Below are 26,992 nucleotides of genomic sequence, written 5' to 3'. Positions count from 1 at the left end.
GTCTAGCTCCTAGATGGCAGAAACCTAGGCAGATAATTTTGATCACTACTAATGCTGTAAAGTGCAGAGGATTGAAACGTTGGATTCATCCTAGTCATACTATTCCAGTACCAACTCCTGAGAGTTCTGATGTTGAAAGTGATACCACAGACGATTCTGATTCTGAAGCAGAAGGCGAAACAGAAGGTGAAATAATTCCAGATTCTGAAGATCGACAAGAAAGTCGACATCTGGAAACTGTGCCAGTGAATGGAAATTTGACAAGAAAAGACTTGGAAATAATTGAAATAGATTCTGAAGGTGAAGAGAATCTGTTAAAAGGAAAGATAACTGAGGATTCGGTTGTCTCCATTGAAGACAAAGAAGCAAAACAAAAAGAAGTTTCAGACCAGGAGAGTATCGAAAGGCAGAGAACAAACTCTGAAGTAAGGAACAGAAATCCGAAATCTGGGAAGTTGGGGGTAATTGAGGAAGAGGAGGAAGACGAATTACCGAGTACCAGTGATGGAAGACAAAGTGTTCCTGAAGGAGTGAAATTGCCGAATAGAGAAGTTCCTGAGTCAATTGAAATTTCAGACTACGAAACTGAAGAAAGTGACGTGGAAGGTGAAAGTGAAAACAGAAAGAAAAGGACTTGGAAGTCAGAATCAAATAATTCTGAACCAAAGAAGAAGTATGTGAGAAAAGCAGACTACTGGCCAGGTGGAAGATTGAGAGTCAGATTGATCAAAAAGCCAAAAGAACAAGTTGAAGAAATTAGTAGTCAAAAGAGTCCTGGAAAAGAAGTTGGAGTTGGAAGAAAAATTGAAGTGATATCGAGAAAAGGGAAGAGAATAATAAGACCAAACCAAAAATACAAATCTCCTGAGTGGACTTACTTAGTAATTCCACCTGTTATTGACATATATGATAGTAGTGAAGAAGAAAACGAAATCCAAGAAATTAGTGACAATGATTGAAGTACAGAAATATTAAATTGGCAAAAGGCTGAAGAAAATTTGTTAGTTGACACAAGGTCGAAGAAAAACTGTTTAGTTGAAGAAAACTTATGTATGACATAAGGTCGAAGAAATCTTGTTTAGGGTTTTAAAAAAAAAAAAAAATATTTTAAAAGGGGGGTGTAAATATAAATTTAGAATTTAAAAAAAAAAAATTATTTTTTTTGAGGCTAAAATTAACCAAAAATGCCTTATGTTAAGGAGAGCACTTCAAAGTGTTCTGTTTTTAAAAGATGCTGTAAGATGACTCTGGTGTGTCTGCTCATTTTAATTCTGCTCTGGTTGGTTCTAGCTGTGATTATCCCTTTGGAAATGAATAGAGAATTACACAAAGTTAACATAACAAGCAAAGCTCTGGTTAGCCAAACTAAACATAGTGCGTCTGCAAAAGTTATTGATCATCAGCCTAACATTCATCAAGATAAATCAATTGGTGATTTCTCAAGTAATACATTCACAAAGCTATTGAGTGAATATGTTAAAGTAATGGATGCAAAAGACTGCTACGTCTGCGTTAAGTTACCTGCTTCTGTTTCTGAGGGAGTAACATATAATATGCTTCCTCTCACTTATGCTGTAACATGTAGTGTATTAACTAGTTTATTTTATCAAACTGGACGTTTAGAATATTACTATTCAAATTATGATGAAATTTTTGCAAATATTAAGATTGATAATGCTTTAAATAAGCATAAGAAAGCAAAACAAATGAGAGAATTTTTCCTTGTTACTAACGAACTCACTTACGAGTATGCTTACAAGAATAATCTAACATGTAAATTAAGTGCTGAAGGAAAGAAATTTTTGAACATGGTTGAGGAGAGAAGAGCAATTTATAAGAGGAATGAATTAGTCAAGCAGACTAAGTCAAGTTTTTGGCAGAAAGAGGATGAGAAATTAAATGGCAAAATGCTTGAAAATATTGCAATTCACATAGACAAACCAGTTAGTGGAAAACTTTGCATTAGAAGAGATAATACACTCTTTGATAATTACTTTGTAGGTGCAAGTAACTGTGAAGATACTTATCAGATTTTGGGAGGTTGGGGATTTAAAGGTGGAAAAGATCCTATCTTTCCTGGGATTTATTTTGTTTGTGGTGACAAAGCCTACTACAACCTTCCAGACCACTGGTATGGAACTTGTTATGTGGGAATTGTTTTTCCTAAAGTGTTTCATGTTGACAGAGATTCAGAAGGATTGTTTAAAATTCATAATTATGTAAATAGAGTTAAAAGAGAAACTTTTACTGAAATTCTGGGAGATATTTTTCAAGCTGTAATACCTTTTGTTGGTATAACCCTAAATGCAGGGAGAATCAGAAAATTGTCCACTATAGTTGATAGATTATCAACTGACACAGCTGATGGATTTCAATTAGTGAATGTTGAAGTTATTGCAATTAGATCTATGGTAATTCAAGACCGCCTTGCTTTAGACATACTCCTAGCAAAAGAGGGAGGAGTCTGTGGCATTTTACATGTACAACATTGTTGTACATATATACCTGATGAAAGTAAGAATATTGAAATGTATATTAAGAATATTACACAAATGCATTCAGAGATAATTCCTTTAGAAGAAGATGATTTTACAGGGAAACTTTCAAAAAGGTTTCAAGCAATTAAAAACTGGTTTCATGATATTGGAAGTTCAATTCTTGGCAAGATTCTGGCACCTTTGATTATAATAGTATTCATTTTTATTTTGACCAAAATAGGTTGTTTGTTACATAAAAGAAAGGAACAGTTGAAAGAAAAGAAAAGAATCTATAAACTCAGAAAAGAAGAAGAAAGAGAGATCGAATTACAGGAGTTACATAGAGAGCGTTATGTTAATTCCAAAGATTATGCAGAAACAGACTTTTAGGTTTACTGATACAAATGAATTTGAATCGATTTCTTAAAAATATAAATTATCAAAATTTTGAGTGCTGGTGTGGTGATTTGTTAATCACCAGATGAGGGAGTTGATGGAGCGAGATAGAAAACAAAATTTTGTTTAAACTCGTGAAGTCACATTTCCATAACATGAATAATAATATTAATGATTTGTGATATGTCGTGCTAATACAACTTAGATTAAACTTTACACATGGGGGGACTAACATGTGTGCTCATAAACGTGCATAATTGTTGCATCTTTTTGTTCGTGCAAAATAATAAAATAATTTATTGTTTTCGTTTTTGTCATTACTAACTGCTGCAAACTTAAAAGAAGCATGTGCTTGTTTTGCTTTTCCTTGTCTGTGTGATGTCATTTCTACTATTCTAGGTGCATATAAGTCTCATGGAATAACGGAGACTGGTAGATATAAACGCTGCTTTATTTGTTTGCAATGGCTAGATAACATTTTGATTAATCGGGTGGGTTAATTAATTAGTAAATCTTGGGGTGGATACAGAATCTACATTATTTCTTACATTAATACTTTTCTTGTGTTTGTTTTATACTAGAAAGCTTAAGTTGTCTGCTTTTGGGCCTAGTCACTTGAGTCGCAGAAAAGAGCTGACTTGTAATTCTGCAAAAGTCACGAGACGCCCATTCTGAATTAAAGCGTTTATCAAAGCTGCATTCACAAAGCAAAAACTGATGTGCTGTCATCATTCTGTCGGACATGGCCAAGGTCGAAAGTGAACATTTTGTCAAGCCTTAACTTGGCATCCGCGGAAGTTGCTTGGACGTAGTGAGAACAAATTTGAACATTTGTTGCAAACTCAGGAAGCTCCTGGTTTCACGTGGAAGAGACAATGGTCTTTATGAAACATGATCTAATGGAACTTTTGAAAAGTGGGTGACATGTCACTTGTCACTCTCAGCCAATGGGACGTCGAAGATTTCTGAAAACTTTCCTTTGCGTAGTTTAGTTAGCGTAGAAAGGTATAAAAAGTCATGCCCCTAGGGATGGGCTGGCTGCTGCTTTCTGACTTTCCGATGAGGGTGATGTGCTGTTGGACTTTGCGTGGAGCACGTAAGAATCCTCAAAGAACTTTACTTTAATTTCTATCTATTTAGCTCAGTTAAGGAATTAGGTTTTAGAAATGCTAAACTTTATATATTTACTTTAAATTTGATTCACTTACTTAAATTGTATTTTCTCACATTTCTTTACAATCATGCTTGTTTTATTGCTAATAAAATTCATTTATAAAACTATCAACTTATATACCATAATTTAGTAAATAAAATCTTACTTTTGACAAACAAGCTGGTCTTGGTTATTCAGAAGTGTAGGTTACTATTAGCTAGATCACGTCGCCAATGGTGGTCATTTAAATGGTTAAGTTTTATTCTAATGACAATATTCTTTTCGCAGATGTATAAAAATGTATATAGTTTGTAGATAATGTGTATATAGATTTAATCTGACCACCTGATTCAGTAGGCCCAAAATATGTCAGGTTTATAAATGGGTCCATATTTAGTATAGAATTTTGTTTATAGGTTATGAAGTTGGGTAGCGTTGTTTATGATATATTTTCTATAGGCCGCTGGATCAACATCACCTTGGTGCCATCGTTCTGCTGCCTTGGAACTATTCGCACAACAGTTTGCTACTGAAGACCCACCCCCCGCGACGCCCCACGCCGTTATTTGCTGGGTGGCAACTTACTAGACATCACTTTCGTGTCATCTAGATTTCAGCGCGTTCTGCTGCCTTGGAACTATTCGCACAACAGTTTGCTACTGATGACCCGCCCCACGCCGGAAATCTGGACGTTGTGCTGCGTTGGGACTATTCGCACAGCCGACCGCTACTTCGTTGTTTTTCCCTAAAAATGTTTATATGTTATTACTATTTTTGTTTTCTTGTATATATTTATAAATTATTAAAGTTTTATAATCTTACTACTTTGTCGGAGTGCTATATATTTTTAATGTGACACATAATTGTAAAAACTTTGATGTACAAAGAGTCATCCCTGGAATCTTCCGCTTCACGCTCGGTCCCCTCCCCAATCACAATACAGGATGGTTTTCAGATAATAGCAACGCTTCTGCTGTGACGGATCTCATCGAGTGTGGGCCTTGATCTACTATAACTCCTTTGAAGAGGGGTGAATCTTTACAGCTGTGGCCATAAACTACATCTGCAGGGCTAGCTGATACCCTAGGACCAGCCTGGACAATCGGACACAGAGGAAAAGGAGTGTCAGAGGGTGCAGTAGTGAATAGGGCGAAAGGGAGGTGTCGGGCGGGCACAGGGTGTGATTCTCAGGAAAGAGCAGCGCAGATGGGGGGAGGTTTATTACCCATGCATAAGACAGAGAGCGGGGGTGACCACTGCCTGGGGGAGATGCTTGCGAGGGTGGGGAGCCATGCTAAGGATCGACAGCGTGCACAGAGTGGGTCTGGTCAAGGCATCTAAAATGGCTGCCGTGCACGACAAAAGTGTGGCATTTGAAAAAAGACAAGATGGCGCAGACAATGTTTTTCAACACTTCCTGATTTCCTTCGAATCGAACGTTAACAGACGTTGGGGCATATTACCAAAGTTAAGCGATATTTATCCCTAACGATGCATTGCAAAGATTTTTTTACCGTCAGAAATTATCGCAGATAAACCTTGCTATTATCAAAGTTTATCGCAAATACGATAAAAACCGACCGCAATGCATTAATATCGCTGAAAACTCAGCGATATTCATGCATTACCGAGCTAATCCTCTTAGCCATGTTATCCACCTCCCATAGGATAACATGGCTAAGAACTGCTCAGGGCAGCTGTTACTTTTTGGAGATATTCGCGCTTATCTCGAATATTTCCAAAAGTTGATAATAGGAGATAGCGATGTTAGCGACTGTTTCCAGTCGCTAACATCTTGGCATGCCCACTTTGCATGTCATTAGTGATAAATATCACTCACATGCAAAGTGGGGCCCAAGATGGTCGCTATCTCCTACTAGCCGTCGCTAACTGGTGTTAGCAACAGCTAGGTAATACAGATATAATTTTATCTCCGCGAAGCGGAGCGCTGTTACAGATATATATCTTGTTTTTGAACGTTAATTTCTCAAAATGCACTGAAGCACATATATTGAGACCTAGCAAAGGCACATCGGGCTACCAGTCCCTAATATTTTACCAAGTTTCGTGCAAATCCATTCAGCCGTTCGATTATTATTATTATTTATTTTTTTTGCCCCGCGGGGCCCTTTTAAAACCTCCACATCAAACCTAGGGGATCAGCGAGGATCTACTATGCCCCCTTATGGTCATTTGCCCCTTCGCTTTGGCCTCCTCTTGTCTCTCGATCCTACCGAGAGACAAGATGGCGGCCGCTACGGACTGTTTGGAATGTTTACAGACACCGGAGAGCCAATCAGCTTCGCTTCGCAAAGCTCCGTAACGCGAAAAGTACGCGAAGCGGTGCGCTGTTACAGATATATATCTTTTTTTGAACGTTAATTTCTCAAAATCCACTGAAGCACATATATTGAGACCTAGCAAAGGCACATCGGGCTACCAGTCCCTACAATTTTGCCAAGTTTCGTGCAAATCCATTCAGCCGTAAGATTATTATTATAATTTTTTTTTTTTGCCCCGCGGGGCCCTTTTAAAACCTCCACATCAAACCTAGGGGGTCAGCGAGGATCTACTATTCCCCCTTATGGTCATTTGCCCCTTCGCTTTGGCCTCCTCTTGTCTCTCGATCCTACCGAGAGACAAGATGGCGGCCACTACGGACTGTTTGCGGCCACTACGGACTGTTTGGAATGTTGACAGACGCCGGAGAACCAATCAGCTTCGCTTCACAAAGCTCCGTTGCGCGAATAGTACGCGTCCTAGGCCGCTGCCCGGTCCGCGCTTACAGATATATATCTTTTTTTAAACGTTAATTTCTCAAAATCCACTGGAGCACATATATTGAGACCTACAAAAGGCACATCGGGCTACCAGTCCCTACAATTTTGCCAAGTTTCGTGCAAATCCATTCAGCCGTTCGGGCTAAAAGTGAGGCCAACCGCCCTATGGAAATTAACATGGGAAAAACGCGTTTTGGGACCCCCCTTTTTTCTCGGCCCCCCCTTGACGAACCCCCCCCAAATTTTCAAAGGCTGCTCAGAAACAAAATGTGCCATTTTCCTGAAAATTTCAGCCAATTCCGTCCACAAACGGCAAAGTTATTAGACATAGAATTTTCAAAAATCCCATAGAGAAAAAATCCTAACTATATATACCTACTGGCGACCGCCAGTAGGTAATATATATATTTATATATATATATATATATAAATATATATATTTTTTTTTTCACTCTTAGTCATGTGATTAAGTACTTTTTAAAGCATGCACGAACAAGTAATCTGCTTGCCTTCCACCTTTGACCAAGGCTAGTAATGCCGAAACGTTAGGAACAGGAATCATGCTGTGCTGCTGGATTTTGAAATAAAACCACCTTTCCAGTATTGGGCCTCTAATGTTTTTGTGCATTTGAAGGTGCTTTGATGGGCTGTTCCGAGCCCATTGCTAGAGTCCGCCCTGAAGTGTCGGGGGCTCCGGAATTGGAAAATTGTTGTTTGGATATTAACTGGGGAGCATGACCCACTCATTAGCCCAGCCTACTAAGGAATCCACTGTGGATAAAAATGAGTGCGCGTTGGAAGGTATTCAAGATGGATTATTTCCCTCTATGATCATGCTGGTAAATGAGCTTTGTTTCGAGCCATCTGTAGAATGACAGCACTATGCAAGAGACTCAACCTCACCTGACTGTTTTCTCTCACAAAGATTCCACATTCAAACAGTGCTATTGCCAAGTAAGAACATTGAATTATGGTGATATTAACGAGGGCTATCATATCTTTTACTCGAAGAAATTCACAAAGCACTGTGGAATTTGTATTTTTTCACTCTCAGTTGTGTGATTAAGTACTTTTTAAAGCACACACAGAGTAATCTGCTTGCCTTCCACCTGTGACCAAGGCTACTGATGCCAAAACGTTAGGAAGAGGAAGCATGCTGTGCTGCTGAATCTCGAAATAAAGCTGCATTTCCAGTATTGGGCCTCTATTGTTTTTGTGCATTTGAAGGTGCTTTGATGGGCTGTTCCGAGCCCATCGCCAGAGGCCTCCCTGAAGGGTCGGCGGCTCCGGAATTGGATAATTGTTGTTTGGATATATATATAAAACTTCTTTGTCTTTAACAATGACATGTATGTGCAAAAGAGGGGCGTTGCTATGGGGTCTGCTTCTCTCCCAGCTATGCGTGTCTTCACGTAGGCTGGTGAGAGGAGCAGGTCCTCAAACGTAAACACTCCGCAGAGTATTAGAACCATGTACAGCACTGGTTTAGGTTTATCGACAATATTTTTTTTATTATCTGGAAAGAAAATGTCATAAGTGCTCTAGATTTTATTGGTAAAATCAACAAAAATACAGTAAATCTTAAGTTTACCTCCCAGATAAATAATGAAAGCATAGAATTTTTGGATGTCAGGGTGTTTGTGAAAGAAGGACAAATTGCAACTACATTACACAGAAAAAGCACTGCTGGAAATGCGACTCTGCATGCCAGCAGTGATCATCCCAAACACCTAATAGATAGTATTCCTTACGGTGAATTACTTAGAATATAAAGAATCTGTACTAACAAAGAAGACTTTACTACATGTTGTGAGGAGGCCTTTGCAAGATTTAGAAAGAGGGGATATGAGGAAAGGAGACTGCAGGAAGCAGTCAAAAAAGTGAACAAAAAATAAAGAGAATCCCTTCTTCCTACACCTACAGAAGAAAAGATAGATGTAGAGGATAAGGGACCTAGGCTCATCACCACATACAACAGACAAGAAAGAAAAATCAGGTCAATTATCAGGCGTAATTGCTCGATAATATTGACAGATGGTGTATTAGCCCCCAGACTTCCTGATCAACCGACCATTACTTTCAGAAAAGGGCCATCCATGTGCACGCAGTTAGTGAAAAACAGTCCAGAATTTAAGACTCCAGGTAGCTGGTTGACAAACAGACAAGGATTCTTTAAATGCACCTCATGCCATGCATGCAAATTTGGGGTCAATACATCTGAATACATCACCCTGTTTAGTCCCACTGCCATCAAGATAAAGGGCAATTTTGGCTGTAGAACAGAATATGCCGTGTATGTTCTGACTTGCACCTGTGGCTTAAGATCTGTGGGAAGTACAAAGCTACAGGTGCTTGTCAGAACATCTGCGTGCCATAGTAAATAATGACCCTATGTATCCAGTGGCGAGGCACTTTAAGGCAGTGCATAACAACGATCTTAACTGAGGTACTTTGTCATCAAAGCTGTACCAAAATTGCGAAGAGGTGGCGATAGAGAGAAAAAGTTATGCAAACTTGAATCCACCACCATTTTGGAACTAGACAGTAAAATACCAAATGGTCTGACTAATAGGGAGGATCTCCACTACTTTTTATAAAAACTGAATCAATCTCTCTTTATGGTACGCCTATATTACATTGGTAATCTCATGAGACACTCGGACCATGCTCCCTAACTTATAGACAATTATTACCTTGCTGACAATAACATTGTATGCATTTATGCAGACTATGAGCTGATCAACACGCTTCTTTGCACTTTAGTAATTTATTTATTTATTTTATCACGTAAGCACTAGATTTTATATTAGTTTTAACAATATAAAAGAAAGAATTTTAGGTAGCACTTGCACTTTTTTTTTAGGATAACACTATATCATCATAGAGTTTTCAAATCTGGCATGATTGAAATTTTAATAGTCTAACAATTAATAGGGTCCAAGACAACTTTTCCTTAAGTAGTGCAGGATAAAGTCATGACGAATGAATCATTACATAACGATAGCATTACTACTTTGCACAGTTGAAAATCATTATTACTCTGTTCTTAAATCTATATTTATACATGGTTTTAACTCTGGACTTATATATTTAGTTTGTGACAAAAAGAATATAATATATGTTATTTTATACAAACTATATATCTTTTTTTTATATACACATATATTTATTTATTTATTATATATGTGAATATTTATTATTGCACTGTTATTAATTCTAAATTTTACTGTGATTTTGAAAATAATGTTATGTAAAGTAAAGGACCCAAATTAGAAAGCAGACTATAAGAACATAATGTGCCATCATGATGATAAGTATGTTTTGGTGCCCATTAATCACGTGGTGTAAAAATGCAAATTTAAAAATGGAGAATGGCTTGCTTTATGTCGGTGTGATCAAGGATTGGAAAAGTCTAAAACGCGTCACTGAGGGGAAATAAAAACATCTGAGTCATATCTTCCCATGGTCTGTGTCTCTCTTGCCCTCTGCAGGGATAGCAGGAGAGTCGTTTGGTGGTTTTATATATATATATATATATATATATACCAAACTCCACGATGCCATTCAGCAAAAACCAGAGAAACTGACTCTTTTGATGACTTCAGTTGTAGGTATTTTTTATTTTTTCAATTTTCAAAAGTGCATTGCTGTGCTCGAAAACACCATATATATTATATATTCCAAAGAAAACAGCTCATGCTAAAAATCCTTCGCCTTCCTAGGGGTGGCTCCGTGCCGGTGGAGCAGCATGTAAAACTATCACCACAAAAACAGAGTTCCAAACAAGCACTCAGGTTTTAAATACGACACAGCATCCGCAAAGTATCCAAGTCAGTCCATAAACTTTTCCATGACGTGTTTCGCGCTCCAAAGAGCCCTTGATCAACGCGTCCCGGAAAGGTTTATGGAGTGAATAAACCTCTTTGACTTGGATACTTTTTGGATGCTGTGTCGTTTTTACAACCTGAGTGCTCGTTTGGAACTCCGTTTTTGTGGTGGTATATATATATATATATATATATATATATTACCTACTGGCGGTCGCCAGTCGGTAGTTATAGTTAGGATTGATTTCCATAGGGAAGTCGCAACATTCTATTGGGAATAACTTTGGCGCCGGTTGAGGAATCTGCATGAATTATTCAGCAACTTTGCCTCGCGGCGCTCCGCTCCTTCCCTGAAAGTTTGGGGGGGATTCGTCAAGCGGGGGCCGAGATAAAAGGGGGGCCCCAAAATGTGTTTTCCCCATGTTAATTTCCATAGGGCGGTCTGCCGCACTTTTAGCTCGAACGGCTGAATGGATTTTCACCAAACTTGGCAAAATTGTAGGGACTGGTAGCCCGATGTGCCTTTGCTATGTCTCAAGATATGTGCTCCAGAGGATTTTGAGTAATTTAGGTTCAAAAAAATGTATATATCGGTAAGCGCGCCCCGGTGCGCGTACCGGGGAGCGCTCCGGGCGCGCCACGCGACTTGTGCACGGAAAGCTGATCGGCTCTCGGGTGTTTGTAAACATTCGAAACAGTCCGCAGCGGTCGCCATCTTGTGTCTCGGTAGGATCGAGACACAAGAGGTGGCAAAAACAAAGGGGGAAATAACCAAAAGGGGGCAGGGTAGACCCCCCCTGACCCCCTAGGTTTGATGTGGGGGCCATAAAAGGGTCCCGCGAGTCCAAACATTTTTTTTAAAAAAAATCGATTTTCGCGGGGGGAGCGCATGGTACGCGTACCGGGGAGCGTACCATGGAGCGTACTTTGGTGAAAAATAGTGAAAATAGTAGTGAAAAATAATCATTTTGAGTAATGAGAGGTAGGGTAGCTCTGAAAAGAGCTTTTGGGTTCTGTGGCTGTTTTAGGTACCTACAAGTACGTCCCACACACACCCACACGCACACAACCCCACACCCCCACAGTCACACACTCCCCACACATACCTCACACATGCACACCTCCACCCACACCCAAACACCCCACACCCCCACACTGACACCTTACACATCCACACCCACACCCACACACCCCACACACCCCACACACCCACACACACACACACGCACACACAGATACCTCACAGACACACCCCACACATCCCACACACACACCTCCCTCCCCTCCGCAGACACACACACACCTCACAGACACACCCACACATCCCACACATACACACACATCCTGCACACATACCCCCCACACACACACCCCCCCACACACACCGCACACACTCACACCTCCACCTACACCCAAACACCCCACACACCCACACCCACATACACAGCTTACACAGCCACACCCCCACCCAAACCCACATACCCCACACACTTACACACACCTATACACCTCACCCCCCCAGACACACACACACACCTCACAGACTCATCCCACACATCCCCCACACACACCTCCCCCCCCTCCACACATGTGGAAAACTCAGTGAAACAGTAAAATAATAATTTCAAGTGCTTAAAGGGATCACTGACATAATATCGACGACACAAATATCGAGATACACAAATATCTAGTCAAAAATATCGATTGACAAAATATCGACTCCCTATCTTCAAACAGGTAAGTACCAAAATATCTACTCCAAAATATCGACTTACAAAAATATAGACTGTCAAAATATCGATTTTTTAAAATGTCTTAAAAGTAAGTTAAAACTAATATAGTAATAAATATATTTAATATAAACTTAGAAATAATTATTAAAAAAATATAATTTTAATAAATAATTTATATAATTAAAAAAATTATATCACCAAAAATTACACACACACATATATATATATATATATATATATATATATATATATATATTTAAACATATTATTAAATAAACATATATAACATTTTAGAAAATGTTTAAAATTTATTGTTACAACTATAGTGAGTTCAACATTAGCAAAAGTGTTGGATAGCGTAGAGGTAAAATTTACTACTCCCACTCCAGTGGGTGCAACAGTAGGGAAAGCGCTGGATAGCGTAGAGGTTAAAATTACTATTCCCACTCCAGGGATGTATGACGTTACAACGCATACTTTTACAACGCCTACCATTACAACAAAACTTTTACAACGCAAAAACTTTTACAACGCATACATTTACAACGCAAGATTTTACAACGCATATACCTTTACAACGCATACCATTACAACATAAGTATTGGTAAGTATATAATAATTTTTTGAATATAAATTTATAAAAAATATAATATAATTTAATATAATTTAATTTTATTAAATAAATGTAATTTAAATGTAATTTTACTTTATTTTTACAAAGTACCCCTGTACCCCAAAAACCCAAAACTGACCCTGAACCCTAAAAATACCCCTTTACCCATAAACTGAAAACTGACCCTGAACCCTAAAAATACCCCTTTACCCGAAAACTGAAAACTGACCCTGAACCCTAAAAATACCCCTTTACCCAAAAACTGAAAACTGACCCTGAACCCTAAAAATACCCCTTTACCTACAAACTGAAAACTGACCCTGAACCCTAAAAATACCCCTTTACCCCAAAAACTGAAAACTGACCCTGAACCCTAAAAATACCCCTTTACCCAAAAACTGAAAACTGACCCTGAACCCTAAAAATACCCCTTTACCTACAAACTGAAAACTGACCCTGAACCCTAAAAATACCCCTTTACCCCAAAAACTGAAAACTGACCCTGAACCCTAAAAATACCCCTTTACCCAAAAACTGAAAACTGACCCTGAACCCTAAAAATACCCCTTTACCCAAAAACTGAAAACTGACCCTGAACCCTAAAAATACCCCTTTACCCAAAAACTGAAAACTGACCCTGAACCCTAAAAATACCCCTTTACCTACAAACTGAAAACTGACCCTGAACCCTAAAAATACCCCTTTACCCCAAAAACTGAAAACTGACCCTGAACCCTAAAAATTCCCCTTTACCCAAAAACTGAAAACTGACCCTGAACCCTAAAAATACCCCTTTACCCAAAAACTGAAAACTGACCCTGAACCCTAAAATTAAAATATTTATCAATTAATCAATTATAATTAATTACAAATTATATTTTAATTAATTACCAATTAATAATTAATTAACAATTAATTTTTAAAAAATATCAATAAATAAATTAACATATTTAATTAATTATAATTAAATTACTTCCCACCCTATTCCCCTATAAACCCACAACCCGCTACAGAAAATAAATTACTAAAATTAAAATATTTATCAATTAATCAATTATAATTAATTACCAATTATATTTTAATTAATTACCAATTAATAATTAATTAACAATTAATTCTAAATTATTATCAATAAATAAATTAACATATTTAATTAATTATAATTAAATTACTTCCCACCCTATTCCCCTATAAACCCACAACCCGCTACAGAAAATAAATTACTAAAATTAAAATATTTATCAATTAATCAATTATAATTAATTACCAATTATATTTTAATTAATTACCAATTAATAATTAATTAACAATTAATTCTAAATATATATCAATAAATAAATTAACATATTTAATTAATTAGAATTAAATTACTTCCCACCCTATTCCCCTATAAACCCACAACCCGCTACAGACTTATATTACACAAAAAATAAAAATTATTATTAACTTACCTTAAATTCGATATTTTTGTTGTCTATATTATGTCTAGTCGATATTATGTCCATTCTATATTTTTGATTCGATATTATGTCCATTCTATTCGATATTAATTTTCTCTAGTCGATATTTTTGTTGTCTATATTATGTCTAGTCGATATTTTGTCCATTCTATATTTTTTACTCGATATTCTGTCCAGTCGAAATAATTGACTCGATATTATGACTGTACACCGCTTAAAGGTAGGGTAGCTCTGAATAGAGTTGTTGTGTTGTGTGGCGGATTTAAGTACCAACATGTAGGTACCAATGCAGAGTTTTAAATTCAATGTAGACCGTCTCCTTTGTAGATAATTTGTATGTTGTTACAGAAGTTATTGTGGTATATGGAATCCATAGCATAGTCTGTCAGGAAAGTAGAAACAGATCCTTTAAGCACACCCTGAGAAGGTCTAGGGGATCAGAGGTAGTCTATCCTGCTCCCTTATGATGTTTTCCAGTATTACATTTAATCTCTTCTAAATGTAAAAAAAATTGGCGGTGATATCGTGCATTAGAGACAGACTGTGAGAGAAAGGAGGCAGGAGATGAAAAACAGATGTCAAATACACTTTGGAGATGATATAGTGGGAGAAAGGAAGTAACTATGAGCAAACTTACTATGTATCACAAAAAAAAATTGCACAATATACTATAAGTCTCACATTATATTATATTCATTTTGGTACTATTTCATTGATTACATATAAAAAAGAATAATGTCTGGAACAATTTTTAATTATTAAATATAAATTTATTGCTCTGATTTTTCAAAATTTAATAAGACTTCCAACATTATGTCGTTGGGAATGTCCTCATTTGGATTACATGATTCCATTTCTTCCACATATTTGAGAAACTCTTCAAGAGACTGATCCCAAAAATCTGAATCGTTATTCTTTTCCTCTGGGTTGTCCTGAAGATCAAGTTCGAATGAAATGTTACATTTATTTTGATCTCCTTCCATTATGTTGCTGTAAATTGCATAAAAAATAAATATATCAGTAGAGATAGGGCACTGTTGGGTTTAAGTTCAGAGAGGTACTTTTGAGTTTTTAACAGTCAAGTTATCTTTGGGCAGTGTATGGTGTCAGTCAGGAAGTAGAAATATAAAAAAGTGCATGTGAAGAAGCATAAGTAAATTCATAAATATACTAGAGAAGCCTAAATCAATCCATAACTATAACAGAGAAGCCTATTTGAATCTATAACTATAACAGAGGGACAGTAAAACACTATCAGAAAAGTTTTTCCAATTTAACTTAAAGTGCAGAACATAGTTCCCCTTAAACATTAACAAATTACCTTTCAGAAAGGAGTTGATGTTTTCAGAGGAAATCCTTTATAAATGTACCTCAGGTAGTAGTACTCAAAATAGCCGTGTTTCCCTCTCATTTTTCATATATATTCATGTTCATAACCAATGAAATGTCAGCACATAAAAATACAAAATGAAAGTAACATTTTCATTGGTTGCAAATTCTAACACTTTCATATGTGTTTTAGTCATGTAATTTACCTCAGGATATTTAGACAGTGCTACAGCTCAAATGGCTCAATGGAATTCCACCAAATTTGGGAAAATGGTAGGGACTGGTATGTAGTATGGCCTATTCTATATTTGGTGAAAGTGTCTCCAGTGGTTTTTATGTAAATTAACTTTTAACATTTTTGGGAGCGCTTCCCGGTGCGCGCCCCGGTACGCGTACCAGCAGCGCTACGGGAGTCCTCCATTATGTGTTTCGGTACATTTGAGTCAAAAAATGGAGGACAAACAACATTGGAAAAGGGTATAAGGGGGCACGGTAGGCACTCCCTGACCCCTAGGGTTTCTGAGGGGGTGTTAGGAGGCCCATATAGACCAAAAAAAATAAAATCTTTTTACATTTTCGCGGGGGGAGCGCCCGGTACGCGCACCGGGAAGCGTACCAGGGAGCGTACTTTGGTGAAAAATAGTGAAAAAAGTTAGAAAAAGATAATCATTTTGAGTGATCAGAGGTAGGGTAGCTCTGAAAAGAGCTTTTGGGTCCTGTGGCTGATTTAGGTACCTACAAGTAGGTACCAATGCACAGTCTTAAATTCAGGAGGAATATTCTATTCCCCTCATCTGAGAAGTGCACACCATCTCCTCTGTAGATATCTTGCATGTTGTAACGCAAGTTGTTGTTGTATATTGAACCCATTCTATAGTCTCTCATGTAAGCAGAAACAGATTTATTCACATGTTTCCTTGCTTTCTCAAATTGTGGACAAAATTGGTTGGACCACTTCCATTTCTGTCTTTGGCAAATATTGGAAAATACCAAGGCAGTTTGAGGAAAAAGTGCCATCAATTGCCCAAAGGTGTCCTTTAAAAGCATTTCCAGACCTACCCCAGTCAAAGTGCCTAAGTCATTTCCACCACAGTGCAGAATTATGAGGTTAGGGTGTGGCAAATGCAAAAATGTTTTCACCAATGGAATCAATTGGTGACATCTTAATCTTCTCTGGCCAATCCATTTAATGTTCACATTTTGTAAATCAAGGTTGTGAAAATTTCTGGTAGCTGCATACCTTTGAGCCCAGTGGATATAGCTATGTCCAATAATCCAGACAGAATACATGGTGAGAGGAGATTCTGGTGCAGTCAGATGAAGTGTGGGAAAGAAATGGTAGTTGGAACAATAGGAGTTTGCAAAAAAAAACCTGTAGACTTTCAGTGCTCTTGAATCACAAGCAATGATTGGTAGATTGAGATAGTTGAAAACTGAAAGTTAGGGTGGAGCACCACCATTGGGAATGATTGGGACACATTTAAGGCAGGGGTAAGAGGCGAGACACTGAGCTACTCTATCGCTAAACGAAGGAAGGAAAAAATAGAGAGTGAACGGGTAAATAATGCCTTGAGATTAGCGGAAGCAAGACTGGAACAAGCCACATTAGATCAGTGTGAGTACAATGAGCGGGTATTGGAAGTAACGATAGCAAGAGCAGAGGCTGTAGAAGGGGTGGCAATTAAGGCTGCTAGAATATATGATACACAGAGAGAAAGGTGCTACGAATTTAGTGAAAAGATAGGACATACTTTAGCAGCACGTTCAAGACAAAGGATGGCCAAGGGAGAGATTAAGGAAATAAAAGATAATGCTGGGCGTTTAATTACGAATGATAAGGGGATAGCAGAGGTATTTAGGGAGTTTTACAGCAATTTATACAAAGAAGAACAAGTTCGGGACAGGGGGGAAATAGCGGATTATCTACAGAATATCCCGGGTAAAGTTTTGAATAGTGAGGATAGAGAATTTCTTGATGCTGACCTGAGGGATGAGGAGATTAATGAGGCTATATTGGGTTTACCAAAGGGGAAAGCAGCAGGTCCAGACTTGACACCAGGAGAGTTTTATAAGGTATTCCTGCACTCAATATTTAAAGACCTAGCAAGAACATTTAGGGGGGTGCAGCAAGGGCAGGCAATTTCGGTAAGTTGGGCTGGGGCGGACATCGTAATGATACTTAAAAAAGGGAAGGATGCAACAGAACCAGGGTCGTACCGCCCTATAACTAAGGGTGGGCGTAGTTCGCGAAGTAGCGCTACGCGAAGTGCACTTCGCACTACGCGAACTTCACGTAGCACTACGCGAGCTGCGGAGTAGCATGTTCGCACGGTGCAAGATGAGTTTTCAATGATTGCACAGTGCGGACAAGCATCCGGCACTGTGCAAGCATTGAAAACGGCATCTTGCACAGTGCGAGCTGTAGTTTTCTGCTGCTCGAGGAGATTATTACTCGAGCGGCAGCTTTCTCAACGCGAACAGGTAGTTTCTCATTGAGAGCGGTCGCGAGCATGCGCAACCACTCACAATGAGAAACCTGACCTCCTCGCGTTGAGAATCTCGCCGGGATGTAATTTTGCTTGCTCGCGGTCGCGAACATGACGTTCAGGACCGCGAACAAGCAAAAAATGAGCGCTGCACTACGCTACGCTGCACTACGCATGTTCGCACTGTGCTACGTGCCGCTCGCGTAGTGCGAAGTTGCAAAAACTTCGCAAACTCCGCGAGCGGAGCGTAGTGCTTCGCCCAGGGTTACCTATAACACTAATTAATGCAGACACCAAAATACGGCAGCTAGATTTGCTAAGATAATCACCCAATTAGTCAGCACTAATCAACATGGCTTTATACCGCAAAGGGGTACCACTTTACATATTAGGAAAATGATAACACTCTTTGATGTTCTAATCAAAAGTAGGGGAGATGGAATATTGATCCATTCACTTTCCAAATAGGTATATTCTAATCACAGGAGAAAGGATCACTTGTCCTGCTCAACCTTAGGTATGTAGGATGGGGGGGGATGCACTATTATAGAGTTCACCAGACCCGAAACCAGACATAATAAAATGTTAGCTTTCTTGGTTTTTGTTTTTTTTAAAAAACATTCTCTATTTCTGGCTCACTACTGCACCAACCTTGGGTAATAACCTCCTGGTGGAGGCTGCATAACCTAATAAGACCTAATGAATATGCACACACGTGAATCATAAGCGGAGAATCAAGATATACCGCTTAAGACACCACCATACCCATCACGTGCCTGAGGGGCTTTTTATTGGGACATCCCCCCCCATCCTGCATACCTAAGGTTGAGCAGGACAAGTGATCCTTTCTCCTGTGATTAGAATAAACGCTCTTTGATGCTCAGGAAGTAGAAGGGAATCCTATAGCGGCCATGTTATTGGACGCAGAAAAAGCCTTTGACAGGGTGGCATGGGAGTACTTGTGGGCGGTTTTAAGGAGGGGGAGGTAGGTGAAGTATTTGTCAAATTCATTCAATCACTTTATACGAACCCTACTGCTTGTGTTAGGGTGAACTCTGGCCGCACTAGACCTCTGGCTATTACAAGGGGTACACGGCAAGGATGCCCTTGCTCACCCCTTTTGTTCGCTATGTACATTGACCCCTTGATACTGAGGTTAGAGCAGAATGATCGAATTAAACCGCTAACTACTAGCAGGGAAGATATTAAAGTCCTAGCATATGCAGATGACATTGCGGTCATCAAACCTAGCCCAATAGATGCAATAATGGAAATAGAACTAGAGGCAGATCGGTTTGGACGAATAGCGGGGTATGCTTTGAATAAAAGCAAGTCACAAATTATAAAGAATGCTTACACAATATGTACAGATGCACGGGTGGTTGATGAGGGGATGTATTTAGGTATTACGATCACGGCTGAACTGGAAAAACTGGTGGAAATTAATATTAATCCCACTATTACAAAATCAAAGAAAGATTTGGATAGGGTAAATAATTTACATATGTCCATAGCAGGTAGAGTAAACTACGTAAAAATGAATTTGTTGCCGAAATTTCTGTATTTATTTAGAACAATACCGCTGTTTTTTTAGTATGATTTGGTTTGATAAGTTGGAGAATATGGTAAATCGATTTGTGTGGTCCCAGGGGAAGACGAGAAGAGCATTGAAATACATGTCATTACCACGGGATAGGGGAGGATGGGCGCTGCCAGATTTCAAAATGTACTACTGGGCGGCAGCCTTACAGCAGATGGCGGGTTTATTGGGAGGGGCTGAGGGGGAAACTGAAAATCCTACAGGGTCAATGGAGGCGTATGGGATAATACTTGGCGAGGAGACAAACAATGCTTTCCTTAGATATTCGGAGCCAAGTTATTTTAAGCGAACTAGGTTCAAGACGCTAGAAGCTGCTGATAAAATATGGAAAGCATTTAAGAAAAGTTTTGGCTTGGGGAGATTTCATGCATACACTAGATTAATGGAGGATCCTATGCTGCCACCAGAAATATTTGCAGATACTATATTCAAGGACTGGGCTCGTTCAGGAATTAAAAATATGGGGGATTTAATAGGGGAGGCAGGGGTACGGCAATTCACAGAAATCCAGCAGGAATTTGGTGTTAGCAATAGGACTTTTTTTTAAATATTTGCAATTAAGAAGCTTCCTATGAGGCCATGCAATTTGCTATCAACCCTTCACCTCTGTTTAATTTTAAGGGAATATTGATATATCGCCCTCCGGGATCCAAAACAGCATTTTTAACTAGTATTAATGCTATGATGGAATCAGTAGCCACCGAAAGCGCCGTTACGATTCTAGGTGACTTAAACTTCCATCTGGATCAAAGTCACCTAACTGATTCGGCCACCCTTATTTCCGATCTGGAAACTTTAGGGCTCAAACAACGGGTTACGTCCCCCACCCACCAAGCTGGTCATATCTTAGACCCCATTTTTTCTAACTTGGAAGGCTTACAAATATCTAACATCTTACCCATGCCATGGACTGACCATTATGCAATTTTTGCAACTATAGCCACCAACATTCGTTGTAATAATAAACCCCCTCCCATCCCCAAACAGCCCTTCAAAGATTGGAAAAATATCAATCTGGATGACCTAAAGCTAACACTGGATCATACTCGTCCAATGTTGTCGACAGAGCCCAACTTAGCGCTCCAGCAATTTCATACCTGGTTGGGTCAGGCCACAAATCAATCAGCCCCTACTAAAGAACTGTCTAAAAACAGATCTAAACCTACCGCTCCCTGGTATAATGAACAATTAAGGGCACAAAAGCAAACTAACCGTAATAAGGAAAGACAATGGAGAAATGAATATGATACAACCAGCAAAGCAGCCTATAAGGAAGCATTGGCACTTTATAAAGCCATGATTTTCAAAGCCAAAAAAGACTATTACACCGACCAGATACAGAAAGCTAAAAATTCTAGCAGACTATTGTTTCAAATCACCAAAGCATTGTCTGGCAATTCCCCTGACCTTACCCCTCCTCCATCACAACTGCTATGTGATTCACTAGCTTCCCTTTTTTCACCAAAGTGGACGATATTTACCAGGTCTTCTCCACCAATTCAAACGTGAGCAGAGTCAAGCCCCCCACTTCAGCTCCAGTTAACATGTTCCCCAGCTTCCAACCAGTCACGGCCGAACAAATAAAAACTACACTGTCTACTATCAAATCAGGATCACCCCTCGACCCCTGTCCACTTTCAGTACTCCTACCGGTAATGGACTCTATCATACCATTGCTGACTCAGGTGTGCAACTCCATTCTCCTATCAGGTAACTACCCAGACCCCCTTAAAAACACCCTATTAAAACCCCTTTTAAAAAAACCATCCCTGGATAAAAGCGAGTTAAAAAACTACCGTCCCATTGCAAGTCTACCTTTCATGGCGAAGGTGATTGAAAAAACTATGAACATCCAGATTTCCAATTTTATTGAAGAACATTACCTCCTGGACAACACACAATTTGGATTTAGGAGATACCATGGGACAGAGACAGCCTTGATTAAGGCTGCTGATGACATCAGGGTAATCAGGGATCAAGGGGGCACAGCCATTCTAGTTATGCTAGATCTGTCAGCAGCTTTCGACACGGTCGACCATACTATTTTGGTCGACCGTGTCGAGGGACTTGGCATCTGCCACACTGCCAAAGACTTAATTGCTTCCTTTCTTGCCAAAAGATCGCAGGCTGTCATCTTAGGACCCTTCCAATCGGCCCAACTTTCATCTCCATGTGGAGTACCTCAAGGCTCATCCCTGAGTCCGACACTTTTTAATATCTATGTGTCGGACCTTGCTAAAACCATCAAAGCATATGGGATGAGCCTAACCTCCTACGCCGACGATACCCAACTTGTGTTGGCGATTAGGGGGATGGAGATCTTGTGGCTGAAAAATTCAAGAGGGGACTGTTGGGTATAGGAGAATGGATGGCTACCAACTGCCTCAAATTAAACTCAGAGAAAACTGAGGTACTTATTTTCGGACCCCTTTCCCCAGCCTGGCCATCAAGCTGGTGGCCAGAAGCTTTTGGCACTCCTCCCACTCCAACTGCTAAAGTCAGGAACCTCGGCATCATCTTTGACGAGGGTCTTAACTTCATGGATCATGCCAACAGAACAGTATCCATAGCACATCTGAAGTTAAAGATGATAAGGAAAATACGTCCTTTTCTTCCTGACTCAGCCATCAAAACTCTGATTTCCTCTCTTGTCCTCTCGTCTCTGGACTATTGCAATGGTCTTTTCCTTAATGCTCAGTCCAGAGTAATTACCAAACTGCAGACTATTCAGAATGCAGCCGCCCGTCTGCTTTCGGGCAAGACAAAATTTGAATCTATATCCAACAATATAAAGGACTTCCACTGGCTCACGGTGCGAAACAGAATCCACTTTAAGTCTCTCTGTATTGTGTTCAAAGCACTCAACAACCAAGGTCCTCACTTTTTGAAGGAACAACTACAACAATACAAACCGAACAGAGCTCTACGATCAGCTACCCTCAATCAACTGGTCATTCCTCGCACGAAAACCGTCACCTGGGGCGACCGGCGCTTTTTGGTGGCTGCCCCAAGGCTCTGGAACACGCTTCCCCAGAACATCAGGGCTAGCCCCTCTCTTTTCCAATTCCGCAAGCTCTTAAAGACCTGGCTATTTGCCCAATGATCATCACTTCCTTATGTTGACCGTCACAGATAAATGGTTTTTATCAGCGCCAAGACGCCCAAGGGTAAACGATGCGCTTTACAAATATCAAAAATAAATAAATAAATAAATAGGTAATAAACGAGGCGGACCAATGGGCTTTAAAGGAAATTCGATATTACAGATGGTTGAGGGGGGCCAATCATGCTCAATTAAAAGGTTGTATGCAGAACTTATAGAACACCGAGGGGATGACCTGGAAAAATATGAGACCAAATGGAGGGAAGCCCTAGGAGTACCAGAGGGCGTATTCTTAAAGTCACTAAGGTTAGGACGGGAAACCCTTTGCTCAGCGGCGCTGCAGGCACAACACTATAAGACCTTATACAAACTCTATTACACCCCAGCCAGAATCGCCCAGTGGGGAGGAACACAGGGGGTTAGGTGCCCTAGGTGTGACAGTACAGAGGCAGATATACTGCATATGTTTGCGGGGTGCCCAAACCTTTCTCCGCTAATAAAAAATATCGAAATATTTTTTGATAAATCCCTGGCATATAAACTGAAGCTGACACCAGAAGTAATACTATTAGGATTAGAGGGGAGTAATTCACAGCAATATCAAGAGGGGGTTTTTATTTTTGTGGCTATGGCTGTTCTGCGCCTATGTATACCAGCTGCATGGAAAGATAAGATACCACCCCTGTTCCAGCACTGGTTGGCTAGGTTACTGTATATGTATAATTTGGAGAAAGCTATCTATGCCAGAAGGGGGAAAAAGGGTAGAGCGCTTGGATTACAGTTGTGGAAGCCTATCGCAGAATGGAAAAGTAGGATGGCAAGTGTTTAGGGGGGTGAGTAGTTGGATGTGATGAAATATATATATGTCATCTGGGGTATCTTCTGTCCTCTCTCCCTCTTTTGCATTTGATTTTGGAACTGTGACTATTGATTACTGATTATTGATTTTCTTTCTTTATCTCTGTTTTATTAATGTTTTCTTACTTACTGCTTCTCATGTTTTTTTTTTGTTTGTTTTTTTCTCTTCTCAACTTGTTTTGCTATAAGATGTATATATTATGGAAGTATGCAATGGAATTTTTATGTGATTATCTAGAAACTTACCTGCTGATGAAAGATATTGACTGGTGCGGGGGGGGGGGTAAAAATTGCTGTAAACATTGTCAATAAAAATATTTAAAAAAAAAAAATGAAAGTTAGGGTGCATGGTTGTGTTCTGTGTAAAAGTAATTTCAATGGTTGAAAAAAAGTCATTTAAAGAAACATTGCACCAGATAAGCTGGTGTATTCGCAGGTCAAACATCCTTGCTGAGGTGGTTTGCAACATTGTAGAATAAACTTTTAAACCTGAGAGCTCAGTGAGGAGGGAGTTGCTATGGTAACAGGTAGAAATGGCTGAGGGGGGGAAGGGTGTTGGTTTGAAAATACAGAGGGAAGAGTTTTGATTGGTTATCATGAGGAATATGTGTGTAGAATTAGAGGTTCTCTGTGCCATTAAGGTTTGCAGTGCCTGGAGAACATACCTTTTGCTCTGCTAAAGAAATATTGGTGTGTGTATCTGACACTGTTGTGAATCTCCTAAAGCATTTGTAAAGGTGAGTTATGATTCATTTAATATACATAGAGACTTGTATACTCTATGGAGAAGTTTTGGAAGCAAATTGTGGTTTTTTAATGTTGCTTTGTGTCATGCTTTTTGATAATGCTTGGTAAAAAGTTTTTACTGCATAGAGGAATTGTATTTTGTAAAATTGTGAAGTTTTAGTAGTGACATGGAATGCTTGTACATAGGACCTGTGCTGTGTTTTTTAAATGTGATGGCAAAAACGATTTTGGGAAAAATGAATGGCTTTTACATTTTTTTAAAAGAATAAAGAATGTGTGCATGTTTAAAGAAATAAATTTGACTCTTTACAATGATGTTACCTGTGTTAACTCAGTGTAGGAAGGATATTGACTTTGTTTGCATGGAGGAATTGTATTTTGTAAAATAGTAAGGTTTCAATAATGACATGGAATACTTGTACATAGGAAATGTGCTGTATTTCCTAAATGTGATATCAAAAACGTTTTTGGGCAAAATGAATGGCTTTTACATTTTTGAGTATAATGTGGCGCAGAGGTTTAAAAAGTGACGCATCTACCTACATGCGTCACTTTTTAAATATGGCGCAAAAAGGTACATGTTTGGACTTTCCTGGGGAGCATAGGTGGTGAGGCTTGTGTCTAAGAGTGCAGTGGACTAGGCTTCATGAAGCCTATCCCCGACTGCATTCTTAGACACAGGTGTCAATTTGACTCTTTACTATGATGTTACCTGTGTTAACTCAGTGTAGGAAGCATATTGAGTTTGTTTGCATAGAGGAGTTGTATTTTGAAAAATAGTGAGGTTTCAGTAATGACATGGAATGCTTGTACATAGGACCTGTACTGTGTTTCCTAAATGTGATGTCAAAAACGATTTTGGGGAAAATTAATGGTTTTTACATTTTTGAGTATAATGTGGCGCAGAGGTTTAAAAAGTGACGCATCTACCTACATGCGTCACTTTTTAAATATGGCGCAAAGAGGTACATGTTTTATGCCGCCGATGCGTCACAAAAAGTGACGCATTAGCAGTGCAAAACTGACGCAGGGCCTCATAAATGAGGTTCATCTTTTTTTGCATGCTACTCCAGTTTAGTCCTGTCCACTGGACTCTTGGACACAAGCCTCACCTTTTGTGCTCCCCTGGACAGGCTTCATCTCGTCTGCACTCCTGCTTAGGTGTGAGAATCGTATCACATGGGGAAAGCTCCATGTGAAAGCGTTTGCCTCAGTCTTATCTCTGCTGTGAGGCAGGTGCAAGATTTTGATGTAACAGTGTCATAAAAGTGATGCAGTGAAATCTCATAGATTTTATTGCGTCATTATTACGAGACTTTTTGCGGAGAAATGAGCCCTCTATGTACATTACACTTGACAGAGGTATAATGTGGTGCAGTGGTTTAAAAAATGACGCATCTAACTACATGCGTCACTTTTTAAATATGGTGCAACAAGGCACATGTTTTATGCTGCCAATGCGTCACAAAAAGTGACGCATCAGTAGCGCAAAACTGACGCATGGCTTTATAAATGAGGCTCATCTTTTTCTTGCACACTACTCCAGTTTAGTCCTGTCCACTGCACTCTTGGACACAAGCCTCACGTTTTGTGCTCCCCTGGAGAGTCTTCATCTCATCTGCACTCCTGCTTAGGTGGGAGAATCGTATCACATGGGGAAAGCCCCACGTGAAAGCGTTTGCCTCAGTCTTATCCCTACTGTGAGGCAGGTGCAAGATTTTGACATAACAGTTTCCTAAAAGTGACGCAGTGAAATTTTATAGATTTCACTGTGTCATTATTACGAGGCTTTTTGCAGAGAAATGACCCCTCTCTGTACATTACACTTGACAGAGGTATAATGTGGTGCAAAAGGTTTTAAAAATGACGCATCTACCTACATGCGTCACTTTTTAAATATGGTGCAACAAGGCACATGCTTTATGATGCCTCACAAAAAGTGACGCTTCAGTAGCGCAAAACTGATGCATGGCTTTATGAATGAGGATCAATTATGTCATCTGTGTTACCTGAGATTAGGAAGTAGATTGTGCAGATGAGGTGAGACATGTCCAGAGGGACAGAGGAGGTGAGGTTTATGATCAAGACTGTAGTGGGAGAGAGGGCTTTCCCGGGAAGCATAGGTGGTGAAGCCTGTGTATAAGAGTGCAGTGGACTTAGACATAGGTCTCATCTTCTTTGTACCTGTGGACAGAGCTGTCTTCCACTATGCTCTTCGATACAGGCCTCACCTTTTGTGTACCCCTGGAGAATCCTCACCTGATCTGTAACCCTGAATAGATCGTTTGTTTTTTGTCATTGCTTTGTTGTTTGGTAATAGTGGTCTATAATGTGCTATTTTTATTCTTTAACACAGATTGAAATCAAGATTTCAAGAGTAAGCAAAGATGCCCACAAGGGAAAGGACAAGAAAACAACGTAACCGAGAAA

This window comes from Lissotriton helveticus, chromosome 1_1 (assembly GCF_964261635.1).
Source record: "Lissotriton helveticus chromosome 1_1, aLisHel1.1, whole genome shotgun sequence".
Taxonomy (NCBI): domain Eukaryota; kingdom Metazoa; phylum Chordata; class Amphibia; order Caudata; family Salamandridae; genus Lissotriton; species Lissotriton helveticus.
Note: the sequence above shows the minus strand (reverse complement) of the source record.